Genomic DNA, 25,224 nt, shown 5'->3' on the forward strand with positions numbered 1-25,224 from the left:
CATTTTAGTTGAATGTGAAAATTTACTCTTGATGATTTTCTCAGATTAATGTTGTCATCATAATGTTAATGGGGCAAGGCTTCCTTCTGCAAAGATCTTGGAATTTAGGGCTTCTGGTCAGTGTTTTACAGCTTTGTCTGAGAAAGTGTGTAATATGAGTATGTTTTTGGCACATGGCTTCAAAAAGCCAAGTCTGCTTTGCTTGATTTTTGTGTGAGCAATCCCACCTGTCTGATCTCACGCCTGCTCCCAGCTCACAGATAGAGGAGACCTTGTGCCCTAGCAACAAACACATCCACTTTAGCCCCATGGGGACATTTCAACAAGAAGGTTCTTGTTGAGGCTTACCCACTTTGTAGGGTACTGGTGACTTTCGAGATTGTGTTTTCAAAGTGCTTAGCATTGGCACAGGGCTACAACTTGCAACATAATTATGAAATACCTTAACAAAAGGTATTTACAAAAGCATGAAAGGTTGAATGTGAGGAAGGAGCATATCATATTGGGTAAGAAAACATGACACTAGAAACATGGGAGAAGGTGTGTGTTGGGAGGGGGTAGATGGGTGAGAAAGAGAACAGGTGAATAAGACACCAATTTACCAAATGATTCCATAATATTAGTGCACAGATAGTGCACAGTGTACAACAACAGCTTTGGGAAAGGCAAACTGACCGTCTATAAAGGCCAGAAGACATTTTATAAGATGTATTTTACTGAAAGTGTTGTCCTTGTGAAAAGGTTTTGGGCAAATATTTTAAGAAGTCTTTAGGGAACAAGCAAATTTTCCTTTTTGTTGCCCTTTCTAAAAGGATGGAAGTTCCATCCTTTTATTTGTTCTGTTCAAATATTTATAGGGGAAAATCAGCTACTACTTCTTTATAAGACCCACCTTCGAAACTCATTATTTTTCCAAGGTGCCTTGTTCTTATAACAATATTTTTTCTATGTTTGTTTGTTTGTTTATTTATTTATTTATTTTATTGAGATGGAGTCTCACTCTATCACCTAGGCTGGAATGCAGTGATGCGATCTCGGCTCACCGTAGCCTCCACCTCTGGAGCTCAAGTCATCCTCCCACATCAGCTTCCTGAGTAGCTGGGATCACAAGCATGTGCCACCATGCCCAGCCAATTTTTTTGTTTTTGTTTTTGGTGGAGATGAGGTTTTGCCATGTTGCCCAGGCTGTTCTCGAACTCCTGAGCTCTAGCGATCTGCCCTCATTGGCTTCCCAAAATGCTGGGATTACAGACGTGAGCCACTGTGCCCTGCCTATGACAATATTCTGTTTAGGCTGTGGAAGACCACATATATTCTTACTTAAACACTTAGAATGGAAGCCACCTGAAGACAGAAGTTATATCTTCACCCTTGTCGCCCCCACATAATATGTGCCCAATTGATGTCTTTTGATTAATTAAATGAATGAATTAATGAATGAAGACAGACCTAAGACTCCTAATAGAAAGGGAATAAAAATCTATGTCTCTTTGTCCTTCTACAGTAAAAAGATTACCTAAATATCACATATAACACCAGTGCACATATCTTGTTTGCTAGTGATTTGATTTCATTTATTTCTGTTATTTAAATTCAGGGAAAAACATAGGTAGTTTTTTCTTGTAATATCTCAACACTGAACTTGAATGAAACCTTATTAAATAATGTGCAAAATTAGCTATTATATTTTTTTGCCAAGGGGCTTTGGCATTTTGCTTTGGTAAATTATGTAGCTGGTCTGGAAGACTCAGGCCTTGGGATGGCAGGCCTATGTCACCATGGGTGACATGGGCTGGGAAAGATGGATGGCTGTCCTGTAAAGTGCCTTATGAGTGTGAAGCCAAAAGCAGTGCTTGGTACCACCCAGGGAGTATCTATCAGAATGAGATATTTTATTGGCTTAACATACCATACCATAACATGTCTGATACAGTCAGCCAAAACAAGATTATTTATCAATGCCTCTGCCAGCTACCCATGATTGTTGAGAGAACCAAAAGCCAAATGCAGTGATCAAAAAGACTGCTGAAGAAGTAAAAGGCAAAAGGATGAAGAAAAACCAGCCGAGAAACCCACGTTTTGCTTCTCTATCTCATTCCCTGGGAATCAGCAATGTAGGAGCGCCTATCTTTGTGTAATCTGTCTTCTCTGCGGGCAGAAGGGCTACTCCCTTACCACACCTGAGTCTTCACATTCTCAACCACATCAGTCACTGGGAAGCAGACAAGGGAACACCACAGTATAGCAGAGTGGTCAAATCTGCAGGCTCTGTTGCCAGACTGCCTGGGTTCCCCTTCCTTTTCTACCACTTATTACCTAGTTACTAAACCCTCAGTGCCGCAGGGTTTTAATCTATAAAATAGAGAAAGTAATGAAAATATTATCTCATGGGGGGTGTAGTGAAGATTAAATGAGATACTATGTACTTACTATGTATTGTATGGCTTTTATTAATAAAGGCAGGGTCAGGACAACTGCATATATGTGGTAAATGGAGATGTGAAACATGTATAATTGGCCACCTAAGTTCAGTATTTGAGGATGTATGAGAAACACTAGTTGAATAAAAACATATTGTTATTATTACTTCTGTTGTTACCATAACTATTGATGTTATTACCAAGGAGATGTTAAAAATATTTCTATATGAGGCCGGGTGCGGTGGCTCAAGCCTGTAATCCCAGCACTTTGGGAGGCCGAGATGGGCGGGTCACGAGGTCAGGAGATGGAGACCATTCTGGCTAACATGGTGAAACCCTGTCTCTACTAAAAAATACAAAAAACTAGCCAGGCGAGGTGGCGGGCGTCTGTAGTCCCAGCTACTTGGGAGGCTGAGGCAGGAGAATGGCGTAAATCCGGGAGGCGGAGCTTGCAGTGAGCTGAGATCTGGCCACTGCACTCCAGCCTGGGCGACAGAGCAAGACTCTGTCTCAAAAAAAAAAAAAAAAAAAAAAAAATGAATATTTCTATATGCACTATGGATCCTACTTCACACATGAGGGGAATAATATAACCCAAAGCTTTTTAATTCTCATTGTTTCAGTTTTTCAAAGGTTTTTGTTCTCAACTTTACTGAGAGGTAGCAAAAGTCAAAAGACAGAAATCTAGTAAAAATTCCAAGTAGAAAGTCATATAAAACTTTAGTCTTTGAAATGCAATTGGTCTGGCATAAAAAATAAAAATCATGCTTTAGTCCCAGGATAAGATAATTTTTTAATGAGCTGAAATGGTAACTAATAGAAAGTTGAATATATAGATAAATGAATTGAAAAGAAGGCATGGCATGGATTATTCATAATAGGTGTTAAAAGAGCAAGAGTGATTTTTTTTTTTTTTTTTTTTTTTTACAAAGACAACTCAGAAAATAAGCCAGACAGTTTAAAAATGAATTCACTGCACAGCTTGGTTCTGCATTCATAAATACAATGAAGCTCAAAAAATTATACAGTAGCAGAGGCTTATGAGAAGAGCTTGGTTCTGTGGAGCAGCAACATGATAAAGGTAGATTTTTGGGGCCTCACCTAACCTGTGGGACAGCTCCCTGGCCTCTGATTTCAATTATTCCCTGTTTTTTTTTTTTTGGTATTGCTGCAACGTATCTGTCTTCTGGTACCCTCTCCTTGCCCTTTCTGTCTGCTTTCCACTGGAATTGAAATGCTTTTCTTTCCTCCACTTCTGTTTCTAGTTGCAGTATTTTTCTTTATCAAGCTCATTTTTTCCCTAACCTGTAAAAACATCACCAGTGAATTTATGACCTTGGAGCTAGTAGCTGTGTTGATGGACATGAATGTCCAGTTCCATAGCTGGATGCCAGATGAATAGCAGTAATACAGCTACAGAGGCCCTGCCAGCACAGCCAGACATGATGCACTAACATGCCAATTTCCTTGCTTCTGGTGCTTCCAAGCCATGGGGTCCCTGGTGATATATACTGTTAATCAAACAAGTGTGATGAAAGCTAAATGAAACAAATTTAGTGTGCAGCATCAGTATCAACATCATTTATTTACTCATTTTGGTTCACTTGAATATTCAGTACTATTTTTCCAATAGTAAATGATGAGAAAATAACTTTTTAAAGTGGAGGAAAAGAGGGAAAACTAGTAAATTTCTCAAAAGAAATAAATTAGAAGAAGGTGGAAGCCATGTCAGATGGCTTCAATTCAGACATTTTTAATCATAGGTAGATATTGGTGTAGCCAGAGAAAAACACACTATTCATAAAAATTATTATTCAGATGTGAATATGCTGATACTAATATGACTATCTGGATTTCTCAAAATTTATAAATTAAAAAAGAGTAAGAACTGCAGCTCAAGGCAGTCTATTTAAATACGTGAGAAGTAAGGTAAATAGTATTTGAAGAAAAGCATTGACAACTTGGTTAGGTAAAATGCTACATTTTCATCTTTATAATAAAATGTTCAAGGTAATTATTGGGGCTGTTCAATAAGCAGAGCCAGTGAGAACATAATAATCACTCTGTTTTGTCAGTGAGAACACTGTTAATATTAATGGGAATGTAATGCTGAAGATCCTGGGGATTGATAAAAGGGCAGCTCTAGATCTGTGAGACTGACGCGCGGCTCTGGGGGTTCCTGACCAGTTAATTATGGACCCCCTGCAGTTTTTTTCACTCTCTTGGGAGCATTCCCAGGACCCCTCCTGAGGCATTTCTTAGTAAATGTGTGAGAGAACTTATTTTCAAATTCCTCTGAATTGAGAACCAGACTAGATGTAGGGATAAAGCGAAGTATTGTTGATCTTTGAACAGCACAAGTCTGGAATGTGTGCATCTGCTTATACTTGGATTTTCTTTTGCCTCTGCCACCCCTGAGATAGCAAGACCAACCCCTTCTCTTCCTCTTCCTCCTGAGCCTACTCAATGTGAAGATGATGAGGATGAAGACCTTTTGAATGATGTAGTTCCACTTAATATATAGTAAATATATTTTCTTTTTTTTATGATTTTCTTAGTCACATTTTCTTTCCTCTAGCTTACTTTATTGTAAGAATACAGTATATTATATATATATATATGTATATATATAAAATATACAAAATACATGTTAATTGGCTGTTTATAGTATTGGTCAACAGTAGCCTATTAGTAGTTAAGTTTTTGGGGAGTCAAAAGTTATCAAATTTTTGACTACACGTGCCCCCAAGCCCCACCTTGTTCAAGGGTCAACTGTAGTAGATTAAAAGGTTTTTCATGTCTGGAAAAATTCTCTATCTCTGGACTGGTTCAAGAAGCTTAGAGGTCAATCTGAATTCCAAGGAGTGAAGGTACTAATGGTTTGATATCTAGGTGTTCATGGCCCTCTGCCAGGAGACTGTGGGGAAAGTAGATTATCACCATCTAACTTGTCCAGTTGTGCAGCCAGATATTCTTGCTGACAATGTAAATATTTACCTATGAACACTAGAGTGTACTAGTCTAATGTGCAACAAGATACATTTGCAAAGTGCAGGGAAAATATAATAGTAAGGAGACCAAAGGTCACAGTGACCTTCCTTAGATTTAGTCTCCTGACTATTACACCTTGAACTTGTTTTTACTTTTTATAGGATTTTCCCAGTGCAGTAGTGGCACATAATTTCTTGATCTTGTGTGTTTCTGTTATGGTAAAAATAAAAACAAATATAAACAGTAACAAGCAAACAGCTTCCAGGAAACTTATTAGTTATTCCTCCTGTGTTACATGGCATTTCCATAATTCTCATCTGTATTAAGTTTGCTGTGGGAATGGCAATCATAGTATATAGCCCTTACCACCAGCACTGCCTTCTCACATGATTTATTGCAAATTGGTTATATTGGAGAGCGGATTCTGCCAAATGGGTAGCCTAATTAGTGGTCAAATTGTTGTTTTCTCTAGTGATTTACTATCAAGCATATTAATTTCAGTGTCCAACTGAATGAAATAAATGTCCTGGACTATTTTTTCAATGACGCTAAAAAATGAAAATGCGGATACCAATTACACTGAAGAAAATTCATTTGAACAATAAAAAGGTCCTAGTACCGGGCAGCATCCCAGACTAAAGATGGTTCGGAATGCCCCAACCTCCAAGTGTGGTGACTTAGATTTATAACCAGAAAACAGGAAATAATAACATATAGAGATTACCTTGTTGGTGCAATTCAATGTTTGCCTTATGTGGGCATAATTTGGCAGCTTTCAGCCTGGGATTGACTGAGGATTTGGCTGCTATGATTGGCTGAGAATCAGTTGCTTGGTAACAAGGGTATACTCCTAGACTACAGCTTACTATGCATGGAGGCTGCTTTCAGCCAAACTTTACTACCAAGTAAAGAATCTGCTGTGTGCCAAACTTAACTTTAACACATCTCAGCATTGGTCTGAAAACCAATTCACAGTATTTGATGGTGTGCCTTGCCGTTTTCTGTTACACACTTTGTTCCCTATATGAACTTCTGTTTACTTTGCACTATTTCTGTGTTTGCTACTTTGGAATAAAGGTGGTCAGTATAACTTAAATAATGTTTCTTAAATAGTCAAATGAGAGTGATGATTCAAATGTACCTACTTTCCCCCATTTTCTTTCTAAATTATTTAACTCTAAAGTAATTATAACTAAGTTTCAAGGTTTGATTTGGAACATTTTTCATATTTCTGTCACTTAGTTCATAGATGTTCATATTTGTACTGAATTCTCTTATCAGTTATTAAGATTCTTGGGAGGGTATATATCTTTTTATAAAGTTCTCGAGAATAGTTACCATGATCTTCATTCTTATGAGTAAGCATTCATGCAGTGGCTGCTTAAATATGATCCCGTGAATGGTAGTATAAAAAATGTAATGGATTAGACACTACATGCTCTAGGAGATGGAAATTGAAGACCCTGGCCCAATGAATTTCTCAGCAAATGTTATTGGCCACCTGGCCAATATATAGTGTTGTATGCATATAGAGTATTTGGCACATACTGATTAATATATTACTATGACACATTAAAAGTAAACTATTCTGTGGTGTATGTCATGGATTATCTCTCAACATCCATTCCAATTTCTTACTAGGGTACCCCTGATCCTGTGAAATTTGGAACTGTCTCTTAGTCTTCCCTGGAGATAAAGTACTAAATACATGAAGGTGCTAGTCTGTTGAGGGAATTCTGCTCACCAGAACCCTTGTGAAGCATCCCTTAGTTGGCATGAGTTCAGAGGTACTGATTTATGAGATTTAGTAGGTGGAAGGAAAGCAGAGACTAACTTCTGCTATTTCATCTACCTTGCAGGGTTATGGGGATATCTTGTTGCTTTGCTCTCAGCATTGGCCCAAGTCCAGGACCCATTTGCTAGCAGTGTGGGTATTAAGAGGCAGGATGTAAGGTATCACCTGTGCTGTTGAGCAACAAAGCGAGGACAGTATGATTTGGGAGCTGAGAGCGGTAGCAGTGGTGTCAGCAGCTTCCTGATTGGGTGGTCCTAGGATCAAAGTGGTTAGTGATCAGTGGTATCAGCAGCTTCCTGATTGGGTGGTCCTAGGATCAAAGTGGTTAGTGATCAGCTGGCTTCCTTGTTGGTGTTTGCTTTCTAACTGTGGCAAGGCACTGTAGTTATGGAACTGGCAGCGACCCAAGGTGGCAGAGAGCTTCCTGATACCAGAAGAGGCAGCAGAGCAGCCCATTTCTGTGGTGTGGCTTGGGAACTATTTCTGAAGGCTCAACTTAGATATATTCAGCCCTCCCCAGTGATTCTCTAAGCCATTTAGTTATATGTATTAAATGTTTTTCTTCTTAAAATAGCTAGAGTAGATTCTGTTATCTTTAGTTGAACCATAATCAATATCCCATTGGACCATATGCTTCCTACAAATTGTTTCAATGTCAAGTCATTGAGCATTATGTTATTTCGTGGAAATTTGTGGGAGTACCACTAGAAATAATCACAAATATAATTATAATTATGTCTTTTTCAAATCCATAATGAAATGTTTCCACATATTCCATATTTTCCCTCTAATCGATGAGTTACACTGGTGATATCCCCAGGCCCATTAATTTTCCTTATAAAATATCCCTTGAACTGTACTTTGAACTCCAGCAAAATTGAGTTGTTTGAGCTATAAAAGCAAGAGCAGGCAGAAATGCAGAATCTCCACAGGAAATGTTTTGCCTTCAGGGTCCTGTCATTCAAACTAGAGATTGAAAATACCAATATTCTAGCTAATGTCTAAGGCTGCTTATTTCTATGGCTGAAGGCACAGGTCTAATTAGAGGCCAAAGCAGTGGGTCCTATCACCAGGTAAGCCATTTAGTTTTACTCTCTTTTGTGGCCTCAGCTCTCTCTCTTGGTCTTGCCTAGTCATACTACCTGCCTTTGAGCAGACAGAGCGTGTAGAAAGGTGGCAGAAAATACTTCCTCAAAATTCTTTAGTGATGATGGGTCAGGAGCATCATTTTCTAGAGTGACTGTGGGTCCTAGTCAGTCTCTTCAGAGAGAAGAGAGAAATGCAACCTGTCAAGTAACTGTGAGCTATGCTAAGCTGAATAGACAGGCAAAAAGGAGGCTCACCACTGTGCCTTGGGAGCAAATTTGTATTATCAGGGAGAATGGTATATATTGATTAAGGTAGAGGCATGATAGAAACATTTTGAGTATATAGGAGCATTTAGTTCACAATAGGAGTTTAAAAAGATGAAAAAGGCCAAGTGCTGTGGCTCATACCTGTAATCCCAGCACTTTGGAAGGTCAAAGTGGAAGGCTGACTCGAGACCAGGAGTTTGAAACCAACCTGGACAACATAGTGAGACCACATGTCTACAAAAAAAAGGAAAAAAAAAATTAGTTGGGTGTGGTGGTGCACACCTGTAGTCCCAGCTACTCAGGAGGCTGAGGTGGGAGGAATGCTTGACCCCAAGAGTTCGAGGCCGTAGTGAGCTGTGATCATGCCACTGCACTCTAGCCTGGGTGACAGAGTGAGACCCTGTCTCTAAAAATAAATACATAAATAAATAAATTAAATAGTTAGGTGGAAAAAAGATGACCCAGCAAGGTGAGAGACTATACGTTGCTTCATAATTATATTCAGCTATAATAATACTGATTCCTTTCCAAATAGTGAATTAAATACAAACATACATGTTTATTCTGTTAAAAGAAGTCTGAAAGCAGGCAGTCTGGGGCTGGCATGGCAATTCTGCAAGGTCATCATGGACCCAGTTTCCTTCTTGTTCTGTTCTATTATCCATTTTCTAAGCACATCGCTTCCATTCCCAAGATCAACTCATGATCCAAGAGAGCTGCTAAAAAACTAGATATTACCTCTGATTTCCAGCCAGCAGAAAGGGGAGAAGGACTCTCCTTCCCCAGAGGCCCATGCAATATTTCCTCTTACATCTCTTTGGCCAGAATTTTGTCACATGGCCTCACTAAGCTGCAAGGGAGCCTGGAAATTTAGTCTATTTGGCCAAGCAGAAATATACCTAGCAAAAACATGAGATTCTGCTACTAAAGGAGAAGAAGAGGAGTGGATATTTAGTGGGCAACTCTAACCTCTGCCATGAAGTAGGTTATCTCTGCCATAAGGCTGAGCTAGACAGGGATTATACCATGCTGTTGACTGTGGCCTTTTGACTCTGTGCTGAGGCTTTCTTTTCTAGGGCCACAAATGGAGTTTCTCACATTTACTTCTGGATGATCCAGGAAAGTAAACTGGTTTTCAGAAAATACTGCCAAAAACAGCTGAGCACATACTCAGCTCTGTGAGATCAGCAACGGCACCTGAGACCCTTTTATCTGCTTGTTGTAGTTTTTAATCCACTGAAACAATAGCAGGTGTAAGCTGGAATTCTCTGGCATACAGCCTCTGAAACTTGGCTAATGTTCTCAGATAAATGCCTATAGCAGCTGAAGCTCTTGAAAAAAATTTAAGAGGAGGAAACAGAGTAGGGATCTTTTGGGGGTCACAGTCTAGGTGTTTTTAGAGCCAATCAAACTCAAATCAAGACCCTTTGACTACCATTAAAAAATCTAAAATAAGATGTTTTGTTTGGCCCGAACAGTTTCAGAAAACGTGAGCCAAATCTGAAAATCAGTTTATTTCATATTTATTGAATAGTTAGGCAATTTGGCCACACCTGTCCTGCATCCTGCATGTTGACAACGTCCTGGGACTGAGCAATAGTTGTCATCCTTAGGTGGGGCCTGTATTTGCTGCCCCCAACTAGTGACACATTTCTGATATCTTGTGTTTGGCCTAAGTTTCACTCATTGAATGTAACCTGCTGGATACCTGTAAGCATCTAGGCTGTGACCCTTTCCATGGATGGCTCAGGAGGTAACCAGTGCATGAGAAGTTTCTGGCCTACATCAGTTGCTATCTGGGTGGGCAGAGTATTTGTGGAGAACTAGCCTGGAGAGATGAGAAAGGATGTAGGTGAAAGTTGAGGCCCTAGAAGAAAATATCTTGACAAGGAAAGCCTGAAGGCTTGTCCAGTATGAGGTTGCCAGGAGTCATCTGTGGGAAGACACATAAGTGCACCTAGGAGCAACTGGTGTCTCAAGACTCTGACTGATAGGCTCGAACCTAAGCCATGGTTTACAAAGCTGGCACCAGGATGTAACGATGGGTTGTAGCCAAGTTGTTCCAACACAGGTGGAGTGAACTGTGGTATTTTGAAGTGATAATTGGCTAGAGTAATATTTTCAGGGTGCTGGTTCTAACAGATGGTGCTATTTGAAATCCTTCTCTATAATCTCCATGAATGACTCTGTAACCTACTTAGGAGGCTTATTCAAGTGGTTCAGAACCTAGGCCTGTATTCCAACTGGTTGGCAATCTGTTCATTGACGTTGTTATCTGAATTCATGAAGTGGGCATTACGGTTTTTTTAACAAGAAGTAAACACAATTGCTTCCCAATCCAGTCTCCTCTCAAAACATGTACTGATACGTGCATGTATATTTTTGCCACCCTTAAAAATTCACTTCGTAATTCATGTTAATGTAGAAAAGAGAAAAGAAAACCTCAAAAAGATTTAGGATTTAGGATTTACTTACCTGTTATATAAAAAAAAATCAGGGTTTATCAGCTCTGTTGGAAAGAATGGCTTGAGGAAACTCTGCTTTCATCATTTGAGACTTTTATTTTTGGATTGTGTTTATAAATTTCAGAAAGAGTCCTCTTACCTTCTTCCAGCCCAAGTAAGTGATTGGATTGGCATTTGTATTCATGGACTTTGGCTTGAAATGAAATCTTTTAATTCTGCCTTAGATAGTAAATGCCAACAGTTTAAAGTGGCATGATTCTGATCTTTAAATTTGCCCTACTGATGAATGGTGCAAATAGGAAAAAAGGAAAATAAAAAGTATTTGCTACCTTGAGAAATACACTCAGTCTCTATTTGATTTTCCTTAGATCTGGGGGTCTGTAATTGTAAGATCTGTTTTTATTCATTTTAACTGGGAAAGGCTCAACATTTTAATTAACAATAGTAATATAAATTACACCAGTTTTATTTCAGTTAGAGTTTTTTTTCTTTCATGTATTGAATTGATCTGAAAATATCCATGCAAGAGTTCCTTTGGCTTAAGTCAGATGTGTTCAGTGGCTGGGGCAATGCATTAAAAATAGTCTGCATGTGAAAAAAATAGCAATTTGTTTTTTACTAGTATTTGTTATTGCTCTATCCTAATGAATTCAACTTTTTCCTATTGTGCTATGCTCCACTCTATGTCACACTTTACCTATTTGATTCCAAATTTACTTTGTGGTATTAAGTTTTAATTTAGTAATTTACATACAGCTTGGAAAAGTGATTCCTTGAAGATATTGCTTTGTATCTACATGATAATTGACACTATTTGTATTAATACTAAAAGTATTAACCTCTTTTTCCTAGTAGTCCCCAATTTCATTCTTAGAAAAATTATAGATTCTGTTTTCAGAGAAAATTTGTGTACGGGATTTCTTTCCATTCCTTGTCTAATGTTAGGATACTGAAGTTAAGGTATGCATTTTCTATTTTTATATATTTTGTCTTTAAAACATATGTTCAGTTATAAAAGTAATATCAACTCCTTAAAGAATTTTTTTAATATACAGGCAAGCTGCAAAAAAAGAACAAATATTCTAGACTTCCATGAAAGTCATCATATTAAAAATGAAATTTTAAGCAGTTGGACTTAACGTTATTTCATAAGAATTTTCAACTCTAATGTATATATAATGATTCTACCAAGTGTGTCATAGTTCACTTAACTGTTTCAAATATTTTTTTCTACCAAGACTAATTAATACTGTGTGGAATACTTTTATATATAGACCATTTCCATACTTGAGCTTTTTTAAAAATTTGAGTTTTCAGAGGTAGATCTACTGGTTCAAGAGACATTTTTTAAACTTAATACTAGTTTTCAGGGAGCAATCCATAAATCCATGTTTCCTAATACTCTGCCTGGATTTTTTTTTTCTGTGTTTGGAGCATCAGATGAGAAGCTGTGAGGAGAAACGATGTAAAAAGAAGAAGGAATAATAGAATCATTGCTGAGTTTTGCTCCCCGGTTTCTTGTTTGCTAACTGAAAGGAATTTGCTGGCTGAAGGGAGACATGTTGAACACTTTTATTCACCCTATATTCACCCTGAATTCACTCCCGATGGCCAAGGGACAATACCAAGACATCTGTTGTTTCACTGAGACAAGTCAAATTAAGAAACACTTGACTGTTGTGTCCTTTGTAGGGCTTATGGGCATATACCTCAGCAAAGTAGGCAGGCAGTAGTTTAGGCCATGCCCACTTAATTTCAAAGGCCAGCTTTAATCTTTTGGGCTGATCATGATTACTCCAAAAACAGCAGAAAGCAACTGAGAAGGGAATACCAGGTCCAGATTACAGTTCTATGGAGGTTTTGTATAATCCTGAGTTTTCGCTTTGCAATCTGGCACCATGATAGCTTTTGTATTTTCTTTTCTCTGTTCTACCTTTTTCCCATCATGGCAGGTGAACTTCTTAGTGTGCGAGGAATTATATGTAACTGACTCTTCCAGGGCATGAAGGGTGGGCTGAAGCTATCCGGATAGCAGCTGGCTTCAGTAGTGCTTTTAGCTGTCTAGACTTGTGCTTTCTCATTGATTTTGTTGTCTGAGCATGTCCCTTCCTTTCTAAATCGTGTCTGCATTTAAATATTTTAGAATATCTTATCCAGCGTTTTTTGTTGTTTTTCACCAAAACTAGTATTTTCAATATTTCTGTGAGAGAACAGGGAGTCCTTTCTAGTGTATTGCTGGAAATAAAACATGCAATCTATTCTCTACACAACAGTCAGGGTGATCTTTAAAAGTATAATTCATGTCAGTCCCCTACTTAAGACCTTTCACAGTTTTTCATTGCTCTTAAATTAAAAGCAAAACCCCTTATGTTTTCTACAAATGTCTGCATGATCTGGCTCCTAATAATCTTCTTTCTTACCCACTGTTTGTCCTGCTGCTTAACTTCCAGCCACACTGGCCCTCTCTGTTTCTTGAACTAACAGAGATCATTCCTGCTTGGGGCCTTTGCACTCAACATTCTTTCTGCCAACGTCCCGGACAAACTGGCTCTTATGCATCATTCAGTTCACAGCTTAAGTGTCCTCCTCAGAAGGACCTTCCCTGTGCACCCTACTGAAAATAGCAAGTTTGCCATCACCCAGTCATTCTAGCCCATCACTCTGTTTAATTGCCTGCCTTAAATTGTTTTGTTTGTCTATTTGTTCATGTGTTTACAATTCAGAATATAAGCTCTGTGGGAGCAGGAAACTCTTCTCTCTAGTGCATCACTTCAAGCCCAGTACTCAGAACAATGCATTGTTTGTGGTATGAATTAATGATTTAAATAATTAGCCTATATAATGTCATTTCCAAAGTTGGCAGAATATCATCATTAGAATTTTATTCATAAGGGGAGCTGGGTTATAGAAATGTGGGAAGAATACTTAATTAGCATCAAAAAACGATGCTTTACTAAGGACTCAAAATCATGAAATGTAAGAGCAAATAGGAGTGTTTGTCCCCTTTATTCCAGACTCTATTTTATAGATGTAAAAACTGAGACTCTGGGAGGCTGTGAGTGGCTCAGACCCCACAATTAGTGGCAGAGCTGAGGCCAGGAGATGCACATTCTGATTCTTGCATCATGGCTGTTGCTTAATATCTCACCATGAGTCATGGCTACTGCCCAGTAGATTGGACACAGCCATGAATATTAGACTGGCAATTTGCTAGAGATTTTGCAAAACCGTGGGAAATGGATTGAACACATTTTCCTGTCATTTTTATAAGAGGCAGTAAATAATGGTAATTTGAGTATTAGAGAACAGAATCTGAATACTTTTTCTAAAATTCTACAAGGTGAATATAGAGAGAAAATTGTAGCTTTCCTTTCTGCCTATTGCTTTCTGAACGTCAACAGATTACTTTCTTCAGCTTGTGTTAGAATGTCACCAGCAGGACCCACATCTGACATGCTCTGGACTGTCAGAGCCACTCAGCACTAGGAGAACTTTCCAGTTGAATTTCTCTTAGGAAGGTCAGTAGGAATAAGATAAGTGAAAAACTTATCCATCATTACTATAATCTTCGTGAAAGTGGAAAAATTCATCCTGGCAAATTCAAAATCGATTACAAAATCATGTATGTTGCATATGTATTTTTAAAGATTTTACAAACCCAAATAAAATAAGTAGAAGGAAACAATAGTGATAAATTTAAAGTTCTTAATTGAATGAGTAGCTTTGAATTTTACTCAATGGATATAAACTTTGTTTTCTTTTTTATAAAAAAGAAAACAGATTTGTTAAGAGGCTATGAATACATTTTAGAGTACTTCAGTGATTTTATCGTTTAAATAGAAATTTGGATTATTCTGGAAAACAGTTTGACAATATGTTTCAGGCATTTGAACATATTTACTCTCCTGGCCCAGTAATTGCACTTTGAGAAATTTATCCTATTTTAGGAATCTAGCCTAGGGAAAAATTTGAAATTCAGTCATCTTGGCATAAGGATGGTTGCAGATATACTATTAATAATAAAAAGTTGAATAGTACCTAATATTCAAGTAGAGGTATAAGATCATTTGTGGCATGTTCATTTGCTATAGTTTTATGCAACTATTTAACAAATGCAAATAAGATTATTTAAATGATGAAGGAAAGTTCTTTCAATATAATGTTAACTTTTTAGAGAGTAAGACCTAAAACTATATATACATGTATGTAATATGTATATAGTATAATCTCAGCTATGTAAAAATAAGACAAAAAATAAAAGATTGCAAAACAACAAGTCAAAGTGTTAATAAATATTATCTCTAGGATTTGAATAATTACTGCTATTTTCTCCTTTACACTCTTTGTATTTTCTCTTTTTCTACAATGTATCTATTACTTTAATAATCAGAAAATCCATACAGTTTATTTTAAATCTTGGCAGATGAACATAGTGAATGAACTATGTCAAAATGCAGTTGGAATTTTACTGAACTTCTTTACAGAAGACTATATAGATGTGGGTTTTTCTTTTTTTACTTGCATAAATAGGTCCCCTTAAAAATCTTTGGATAGATAATAAGATCAATTAAAATTGAGTAAATTCATCTGTTGGTGTGTGTGTGTTTTTAGCTCCTGTATTGCTTTCATAATAAGACTGAGGTAGCTGGTGAAAATTTGAACAATTCTTGCATAAAGATTTTATTGCATAGGTTATAGGATACAGTGCAAGATAAATGTTTCGTAGAAAGAGTACTTGGTAGAGAATCAGAAGGGTTTTATGGGTCCCTCATTGTGGTCACTGTTATACCTCTGTCTAATAGACCATTGATATAACTTTCTACTCTATAAGAGATTGATACCTAGTTAAGGAAGGTCATGATATATTCACTTTGTAACGGTAAATTTAAGGTGCTCAGAAAAAAAATCAAGAACCAAAACTAACTAATAGAGAGCTCTATTGTTACTGACTGAAGTATAAACTTAGATCCCTTAGCAAAGGGAAACTCACAGTCCAGACCAAACCCCTTGCTATGTCCATTGAAGAAGGATTGACAGCAAGATAGCAGGTATGTGGGGGATCATTGTTCATGAAGCAGGGGTAGATAGGAGCCTCTTCATATACTTCTAACCTTTTTTATTGTCTAACCAATTGTTATATTGTATCATTAAGAAGAGACAATATAATGTAGTGGCCAAGAGGTATGACTTAAGAATCACTGGACTCAAATTTGCCACTTTATGACTCTAATTCTGGACAAACTACTCTCAGTTTTCTAATTTGGAAAATGTAGATAATAATGGTCCAAAAAAAGAGATGAATCATCTTAAGTATTCGAACCAGAGAGAATTTAATTGACTATGCAGCTGAGGGAGGAGCTGAAAAGCCAAATGGGGTCACTAAACAACCCGAATATTAGTGATAGCAGGAAGCATCTACTAATTCTAATTTGAAGGGACAATATGTTGGAGACAGTGTTACTGTGGTCCAGGGACTGAGGTCACTGGAATTATGGTGGAACTGGAGGAGGCATGGGAGAGATCTTTTTGATAGCAGAGATTCTGCTCAAGGCACCGAGAGAGGAAATATCTTGATGTTCCCATCTTTCGACCCTGCAGTCTTGTAGCCAAACACAGCCAGAAGTCAGCTGACAGGGGACCCTGCATTGCCTTTCTTTAATACAGAGCAGAGAAGTAGAAGGGTGAAGAGTGGATGTGTGACAGGCAACAATCCCTACCTCAGAGGTATTATGTCTAAAGCATTTAGAACAGTGCCTGGAAGATATGTGCTTAATAGACACTACCATTATCATCGTCATCATCATCATTGGTGCCATTTGCAGAGCAGCAACATCTCTTTGTGAATATACTTTACAGGTTGGGTGCTAGGAGATTGTTTTTAATTACAGTCCTTTCCTGGGCCCTGCCATGGTCAGGTTGCTAATCATTTCAGCATTTTTAGTGTTTGGTGAGGCAAGGGTGTTCCACCTCCCATTCTCATCTACCCTGAGTTGATTACATTTAGAGTGACCAGACCTGGTTCATTGATGGCTAGAACTGAACCACTCAGTGTTCTAAAGAATCCAGGCAGTTTTTGGAGCATGATGAAAATTCACAACCCTATGGGAAATGACCCTTGGAAGTTAACTTTAAAATTAATGATTTTATAATTAGGATTTCCTTACATATCCTAGTCCCTTTAGACTTGAGCTTAGCTGTGTCCTGCAAAACTGAAAGAATACATATTTAATTTTTTTGGCATTTTCTGTAGCTTGAAATTAAAATTAATAAATTTAAAGGAATAGAAGTTTGAAAAGATGCCTTAATAGGCCTACCAGGAATAATCACATAGTTGCCTATTTTGAAGCATAGACATAAAATAAAAAATCCCATTCGGATAAGTCACAAGGCTTTGCCAAAGTACCCTCTTAAATTGCTCCCCTTTTGAGAACACACTATGTATTGTAGCATTTTGCTAAGCTCTTGGGAATTTCTCTCCTCAGAGATTTTTAACTGTATGAAAAATAGAGGCTTTTCTAAGTTTTAGAATATTGTCCGTCATTTTTTTTTCATTGGTTTTCCAATTATCCTATTCTCAGAAATAACATTTATTGATCTCAAGGAGTTAAGCATTGTCTTGTTTTCTCTGGTTCTGTATTCTTCACATTTAAGACCAGATCTCAACTAAGTAATAATAAAAGATAATAATGACTAAGAGTTTTTGAGTTTTCCTCCATGTCAGTTATTGCACCCAGCACTTTGGTTTCATTCTCTCATTTGATGTGATGTAGGAACTTATAACAACCCTATGAGACAGGAGCTTCATTTTAAAGACTAAGAAACTGAGGCACAGAAGTTATAAATCTCCCCCACGGTCACAAAATCATGCTGCTGGACTCAGCTCACACCTTCAACTACTATTAATACATGGTAATGTTGACATCTTATTGTAAATGTTAAACAATAAGGCATAAATGGAAAGCATAAAGGGAAAGAAGTAAATGCAAAGAATGGTCAAAGCAGGAGATGATTTTAAAGAGCATCTGGTTCAGCCTCCCCTTTTACAGCTGAGAAAACCAATCTCTAGAAAAAATAAATGAGCCTTTTGATTATAAAGTAGACTACCTAACAAGTGTCAAGTTGTCTCACTTATTCTTCTCTGCCTTCCATGATCACAGAGTTCTGACCACGTCCCGTGTCATTCTCAAGCAGAAATTGAAAATGACATTGGTCCTTTACTTGTTCCAAGGAAGCAAACAATTTTATGGTTTGAAATTATTTCTCTTGCATTTGCATTGCAAGGGGTTTGCAGAAGTTAAGCCTCATGGAGTCTTCTCTCCTTAACTTAAGTGGGTGGACTTCTTGTTGCTCTTCCTTGCCTGTAAATTCATGTTGATTAGGCAGTGGTGGGGTGGAGGGCTGATGGTTCTGTGTTTGGTTGGTGAGCTAACTCCAGCATACTATAATTACTACATTTTCAATCTGGTGCATAGTTCTGTTTTGAGTTTTATACATCCTTATCTGGCTCTATACTCTTTGAGGTTAATTTTGGCCTTGGATGGTGCCTTTTTAAAGGCAAGGTGATAGCAACCCAGTGTTTTTGCTTGGAAAATACTCTGTGTGTGTGCTGCTTCTCTTGGCGTTAAGTATTAACAAGGTAGCAAGGATGAAAGGTGCTGTGTTTGGAGTCTTTAAATGGACTTGGCATTTGACTTGTCTACAATCTTTCAGGAATTTTAATTGTGATGTTCAGATTTGAGTCACACACCTGGGGAGTGGTGACCATAGCTCTTCCTTACCCCTCCAGCTCCACTTCTGGGTTAGCATGAACTGACCACTGTAACCTGCTCTCAGACTCTACACAAAGGCTCTTCAGAATCTGCCTGTGACCATTTCTGTGAAAGGGCATGGTCACAGTCACCGTGGCATGGATGGAAAACCAGAGAGCAGCAGGAGGAGCCCAGGGATAGAGACAGGAGGCCTGGATGCCTGCCTGGGCTCTGTGCCATGCCTTGGGTAGGTCACTTGACTACTTTAAACCAAGTTGACTTTCCTGTAAATGCAATAGGGGTTTAATGATCTCTGTGGCTCTAGAGTTTTGTAGTTTCTACTGTTCTTTGAAGCATGAACATGAATTCAACAGAAGAAAAAAAAAATTTTCATTCACAACAGTTTCAAGATATTGCTCTGACTCACTGGAAGGCAAATCATAGTGAAAGGGGCGTCTCACTCAACTTCCATTTTGCATTTCTTTTGGCCAGCATGGCTCTTTATGGGGTACTTGTTGTATAATAAAACAACTCTCTAAAGAATACTCTTACATTTACTTACTGAGGGATAACAGAAGTTCAGAATAAAAACTCATAGAAATGGAAGACTGGGAACTTATTTTTTCTCTTTTCTATTACATACAGAGGAACAAAGGCTGATATTTGTGTTTATGCCCCTTTCTGAGGACAGTGTCCTTGAAAATCCATATTATTATTATTTGTCTTTGTATGTAATTGGATTGTTTAAACTCTTCTCTGAACTTTGTAGCTTTTTCATTATATCTGTTACCTGGAATATTCATAAAACTCCACTTAAATAGCCACTTTAATCTGTAAATTGTATTTGCTTAAGGCCTGAACTTGGCTGCAAACGAGAGTACTTGTGTTTTGTTTTGTTTTTTTTTAAATGATGTGATTGCTTTGTGAAGGGACATAATGAGTCTGTGTTCTGTTCTATTCCTCTTCAACAACTTTGTCAGGAAAGAAGGCTATTATGATTTCTTGGAGAGGTGGGAGGACTGTGGCATCAACATGTACTAGTCATGGATGAAAGGAGAAACTATTATACCAGGGTAACATCTGAGGCCTGAGATAAAATTCCCATTACAACCTCTTTAAATATTTCTGTGTTTAAATGGGGTGAGGAGATTATCCACTCCAAATGTAATCCCTTTTCTTCCTCAGCCTTGTGAAATTTATTGTTTCTTTTCCCTAGATAAAAAATAAAAATAAAAATAGGATGCTCTACAGGTTCTTTTAGTTTGTCAAAAGACAGCTAATTCACAGATTTTGCTTTGTGTAGCTTATGCAATGTCTGAAAAGGCGCTGTAAGTAGGGATTCCATGAACATCGCACCGTGGGCCCGGATCCCTGTTTTGCTTTCTTCGGAGAGCTCACTGGCAACCTCCCTGATGCTTTGTGCCAGTTCTTAGTTGCTCCAAAGCCACATGCACATTGACATAATCTCTGGTGGTTTTGGCTGGTTTATAATTTAACTTATTGAGGTTTGGTTCAAGGCAGAGGCCTTTAGGGCAGGGATCTTCTGTGAGCTGAAATAAAAGGGTCTGGTTTGGAGATTTGACTCTGCCAAATGAAAGTGGCACATTTCCAACTGCACATGCTGAGTTGCTTCAGAACACATCCGTGCAGAACACAGACATGCATTAGGCAGCTAGTTTGTGGAAGGCAGTGTGCTGAGCACAAGGGCGAATAGAAAGACACATGGCTGCTGTGAAATAACTGCTTCCAGAAAGCACATGTTGAGTTGGAAGGACGAGCCAGAGACACACAGAGAATATCACTCAGCCTAAAATGTGATATCCCAAAAGCGTTCTAGTATGAGACACACAGAGCTGGAGAACAGATTTTCTTTCCAGTGGGGAGAATCCATGTTAGAAAGACCAGACAGGCCATGTTACCGGTGGCACCCTTTATTTCAAGTTTCACTTTTTGTGGTTTCAGTTACCTGCAGTCAACCATGTCCAACAATATGGAATGGAACATTTAAGAAATACAAAATTCATAAGTTTTAATTTGCACTCTGTTCTGACTAGTGTGATGAAGTTTCTTGCTCTCCTGCCTAGGGTGTGTAGCATCCCTTTGTCCAGCATGTCCATGCTGTCCCTGTGACTTGCCCGGAGTTCCCTTAGTAGCCATCTCGTTAGCAGATCCACCTGCGAGGTATGGCAGTGCTTGTGTTCAAGGAACTCTTAGTTTGCTTAATAATGGCCCAAAGTGCAGGAGTGGGTATGCTGACAATTTGAATATCCCTAAAGTGCTTCCTTTAAGCTAAAAGGTGAAAGTTTGAACCTAATAAGGAAATTACAAAAATTATATGCTGAGGTTGCCAAGGTTTATGCTAAAAATGAATCTTCTATTCATGAAGTTGTGAAGAGGGAAAAAGAAATTCACGCTACTTTTGCTGTTGTGCCTCGATCTGCAAAGGTTATGGCCACAGTGTGTGATAAGTGCTTAGCTAAGATTAAAAAAAAGGCATTGAATTTGTGGGTGGAAGACATAAACAGAAATGTGTTCCGATTGATGGCAATTAGGTTTGGTACTGTCAGTGCAGTTTCAGGCCTACACTGGGGGTCCTGGAACATATGCCCTGCAGATAATGGGGGACTACTCTATAGAGCCCCTGGATATTAATGATGCTAGGGAGTCAGGCCCCTCTCCTATTTTGGGAAGTTCCCTGCCATGTGTATGGAACCTTTGAAAGAGGCTGTCCTTACCTCCCTGTGCATTCTGGCAGCCCCTGGCACTGCCCATAGACAGCCATGTGACTCAGGCTGGGACTCTGACTCTAGAGCGAGTGGGTTAAAGGTCCAGAGGCTGTTAGAACTTATTGCTGGTATCAGTGGTGGTGCCCATTGGTTTTCAGTGGCGGCGGCGGCAGCAGTGTCCTGGGTGTAATTCCTGCTACAGGATAGTGGTTGTGATTCTTGCTCCTTGGCATCCTGCGTGCCTGGGTTTTTGCTCATTTTCTGTGCTTGGTGATGGAAACTTCTACTGAGTCTGAACGAGCATGTCCTTCCAATGAGTCTACTTTTTTCTCCTCCAGCTAGCCAAGGCTGGTTTCTGTTACGGCAAGCAAGAATTCCCACAGCACCTGAGTGTCAAGGGCTTTCATCGTTTGTGCTGACCCACCTGTGCAGCTGATCTTCTGCCTTTTTTCTCTGGGTACTCGCCTTCCTTTATCTACTTGTATAACTGCCTGCTTTGAAGGCTGAACTCCAGCATTTTTAACTTTTCCTGAGTTATTGAAGAGACTTCACTGTTTACTATTCCTCTGTACAGTACAACATCTTATAATTACCCATTACACAATTTTTTTACATTGTCTTTTTTTTATTATTCATTTCTGTTTGCCTACTAGCCCATGAGGAATATTTTTTGGTAGGAACTCTATTTTCATCTTTATATTTCCAGATCCAGCTAATATTACACACTGGTTGCGTGACTGATCAAATCTGTTTGCAGGGAGGGATGTAGTGTTGGAATTGTGAACCTAGGGAGAATGAAAAAAATAGAATAGCTGTTGTGAGGCATTTACTCTGGTGATACCAAGGGAGGAATAAAATGATATCTGAAATGTATGAGGGCCATCTGATATTGGGTAGTATACATTTATTTTCAACCTTAAAAAGTCTGGTTTATTTAGGTATTATTTATTTACAGTACAATTCATCCCTTTTATTGTAGAGTTCTATAAGTTTTGACAGATGCATATAGTCATTTGTATACCACCAGAATCAAGGTATAGAACAGTTTGATCATCTTCCCTCAAAAGCTCTTCCTCCTTCTTGTAGCCAGTCTCTCCCCACATCTTCAGCTCCTGGAAACAATTCATCTATGAATTGATATATGTGTGTGTATATGTGTGTGTGTGTGTGTGTATGTGTGTATATATATATTTATATGTGTGTGTGTGTATATATATATTTTTTTTTTTTTGAGACAAAGTCTCTCTCTGTTGCCCAGTCTTGAGTACAGCAGCACAATCTCGGCTCACTGCAACCTCTGCCTCCCGGGTTCAAGCGATTCTCCTGCCTCAACCTCCCAAGTAGCTTAGATTATAGGTGCCTGCCACCAAGCCCAGCTAAAAAATTTTTTTTTTGTATTTTTAGTAGAGACGTGGTTCACCATGTTGGCCAGGCTGGTCTCAAACTCCTGATCTCAGGTGATCCACCTACCTTGGCCTCCCAAAGTGCTGAGATTACAAGTGTGAGCCACCACATCCAGCCTATGAATTTATATTTTAAGCAGTTATCATAGTTCTTCAACTTTCCAGAATAATGTTTTATACACCTGGAAAGATAAAATAATTGGATAGTGGATTTTTGTCTAGGAATAGAGTTGCTGAAATTAGGAAATTAAAATAACACATGCTTATACTAAAAATTATCCATTACTTATATGAAATTCAGTTTAATTGGGCATCCTGTAGTTTATCTGGCAACCCAACCCAAGCCCACTGTATGGGTATTGCCAGCATGGGAACTGTTAGAATTGAGGGTAAGTGTGAAATTGGCAGACAGAGAAGGAAACTGCAAAAAGAGGTCTTGGATCCTATCAGCAGCAGCATTTAGCCATTCAGACACTTTGTGACAACCTAAAAGGAGAGGAGGGAGTGAGATTTTTGTATGAAGTAAGAAATTCACTTGTTTGTACATGAACAACATATGCGAGCCTGCTTTGAAGACTGAAGTTCTTGGCCTTCCAGTTTGTAAACCAGTTCTATCTGGGTAGCTTGCAACCAAATTGTGCTGTGGAGGAGTGGGACTCAGGAAGCACGGGCACCCTGAAAGAGGTGGATGTGGTCTGTGGAAAAGGGTGAAGCACACACTAGGGTTCCACCCTTAAGAAAATGAACTTTTGCTGAATTATCAGAGTGAGTACTTGCTATTTCTCAGGATAGCCATGCCACAAACACATACTTACAGTAAAATTCAAGTTGGTAACTGACCAACTTGACTAAATGACTGACCTCTAGTTTATCTATACCTTACTGGAACAATAGGGCTTACTAAGCAATGCCAAGGAAAGAAACTTCCAAGTGGGTTCTTCTTACTCTACATAAAAGAATAAACTATTTTAAAAGACTTTTGGCAAGTCCAGTGTTTATACTACCATAAGTCTTACCTTTCTGTTTTAAAACAAGCTTAGCAGGACAGTTACTTGGAAATAAGTTGTCAGTGTTTGGTCAGAGTGGTAGCACTTGTGTCTGGAATTCTTCATTCTTTTCCTCGCTCCCCAAGGCTAACCTACCCTGTGAGGCTGTCTCCAACCTCAGAGTCCTGACCAAGTGACCATGCTGCTAAGCTGCTTGATAATAGTTTAATATCAGTAAAGGGATACAAGTTTAAAATTATTTGACATATTAATGCTATCAGTTAATGACTTACAAATAGCATCTTTGGTTTCTAGGTATTGACAAAGATTCTCTAACTTACCAAACTCTAGCCATGCTCCTCTGTACCCCCTTCTTGATTAGGACTTGACTTCCTATCAGAACTACAGATTCTCAACACCAGTGATTTCATCCACTCATGCCCCACATTAAAGGACTTACACAAACACTAGAATAATTTCTAACAGCTCAAGGCCACGTCCCTAGGACTACCCTGCCCCACTTAGGATGCCTGCCTGAGGAGGCTCAAGGCTGCCTGGAGGGTTTACTATTTCTTCTAGTCATTACCCTGGAGCCAGGCCCAACCACCCTTTCTTAGAGATTTACTAAAAGCTTACAATTGTGAATCCTTGCCCTGTAACCTTTGATAAATATATGCACTTCCTACAACTCAAGAGTGTCTTTCTCAAGGACCTGAGAGCCATTCTTCTAAAAAGTAACCATCAGGAGAGATAGGGCCTCTGCCTTTCAGTGTCCGGGCAGATAGAATCCTAACCCCTATAATGTTGCCTAATCAACATTTATGTTGACCAACCCTTTGTAATTTTTCATTTCTCTAACTTCACTGAGCCTGCTCTCACCCCCTCCCCTTTCTACTCTCATTCCTTTTCTAAAATACCCAGTCTTCTCTGTACAAATCAAGGTTGAGTTCAGTGCACACTGCACTCCCTTCCCTATTGCAATAGTGTATTAGTGGTTCAAATCTGTCCTCCCCTCTTTAACTAGCATCTGGCTTCCTTTATCTCTGACAGTGTGAAGAAGTTGGAAATTGCAAGGAGCATGGGAAGGAGATGACTTGGGGTAGGCATCTTTTATTTTTAAAATCACATTGCATAGAGGTGGCTGTCTGTTCTGCTCATACTCCTAGAACAGACCTTTGATGTGTCTTGCTATATGTAGGAGACTGGGACTAGAAGGTCACCCTGTTCAGCTGTTTTCAGATTATCATTAGGTTGTAAATGGAATCCATTAAAAAATTATATGGAATGCACAAAATAAAGCAAGTGAAGGCAGAATTGCTCTTATGGAAACAGGGG

Source organism: Chlorocebus sabaeus, chromosome 4, assembly GCF_047675955.1.
Source record: "Chlorocebus sabaeus isolate Y175 chromosome 4, mChlSab1.0.hap1, whole genome shotgun sequence".
Taxonomy (NCBI): Eukaryota; Metazoa; Chordata; class Mammalia; order Primates; family Cercopithecidae; genus Chlorocebus; species Chlorocebus sabaeus.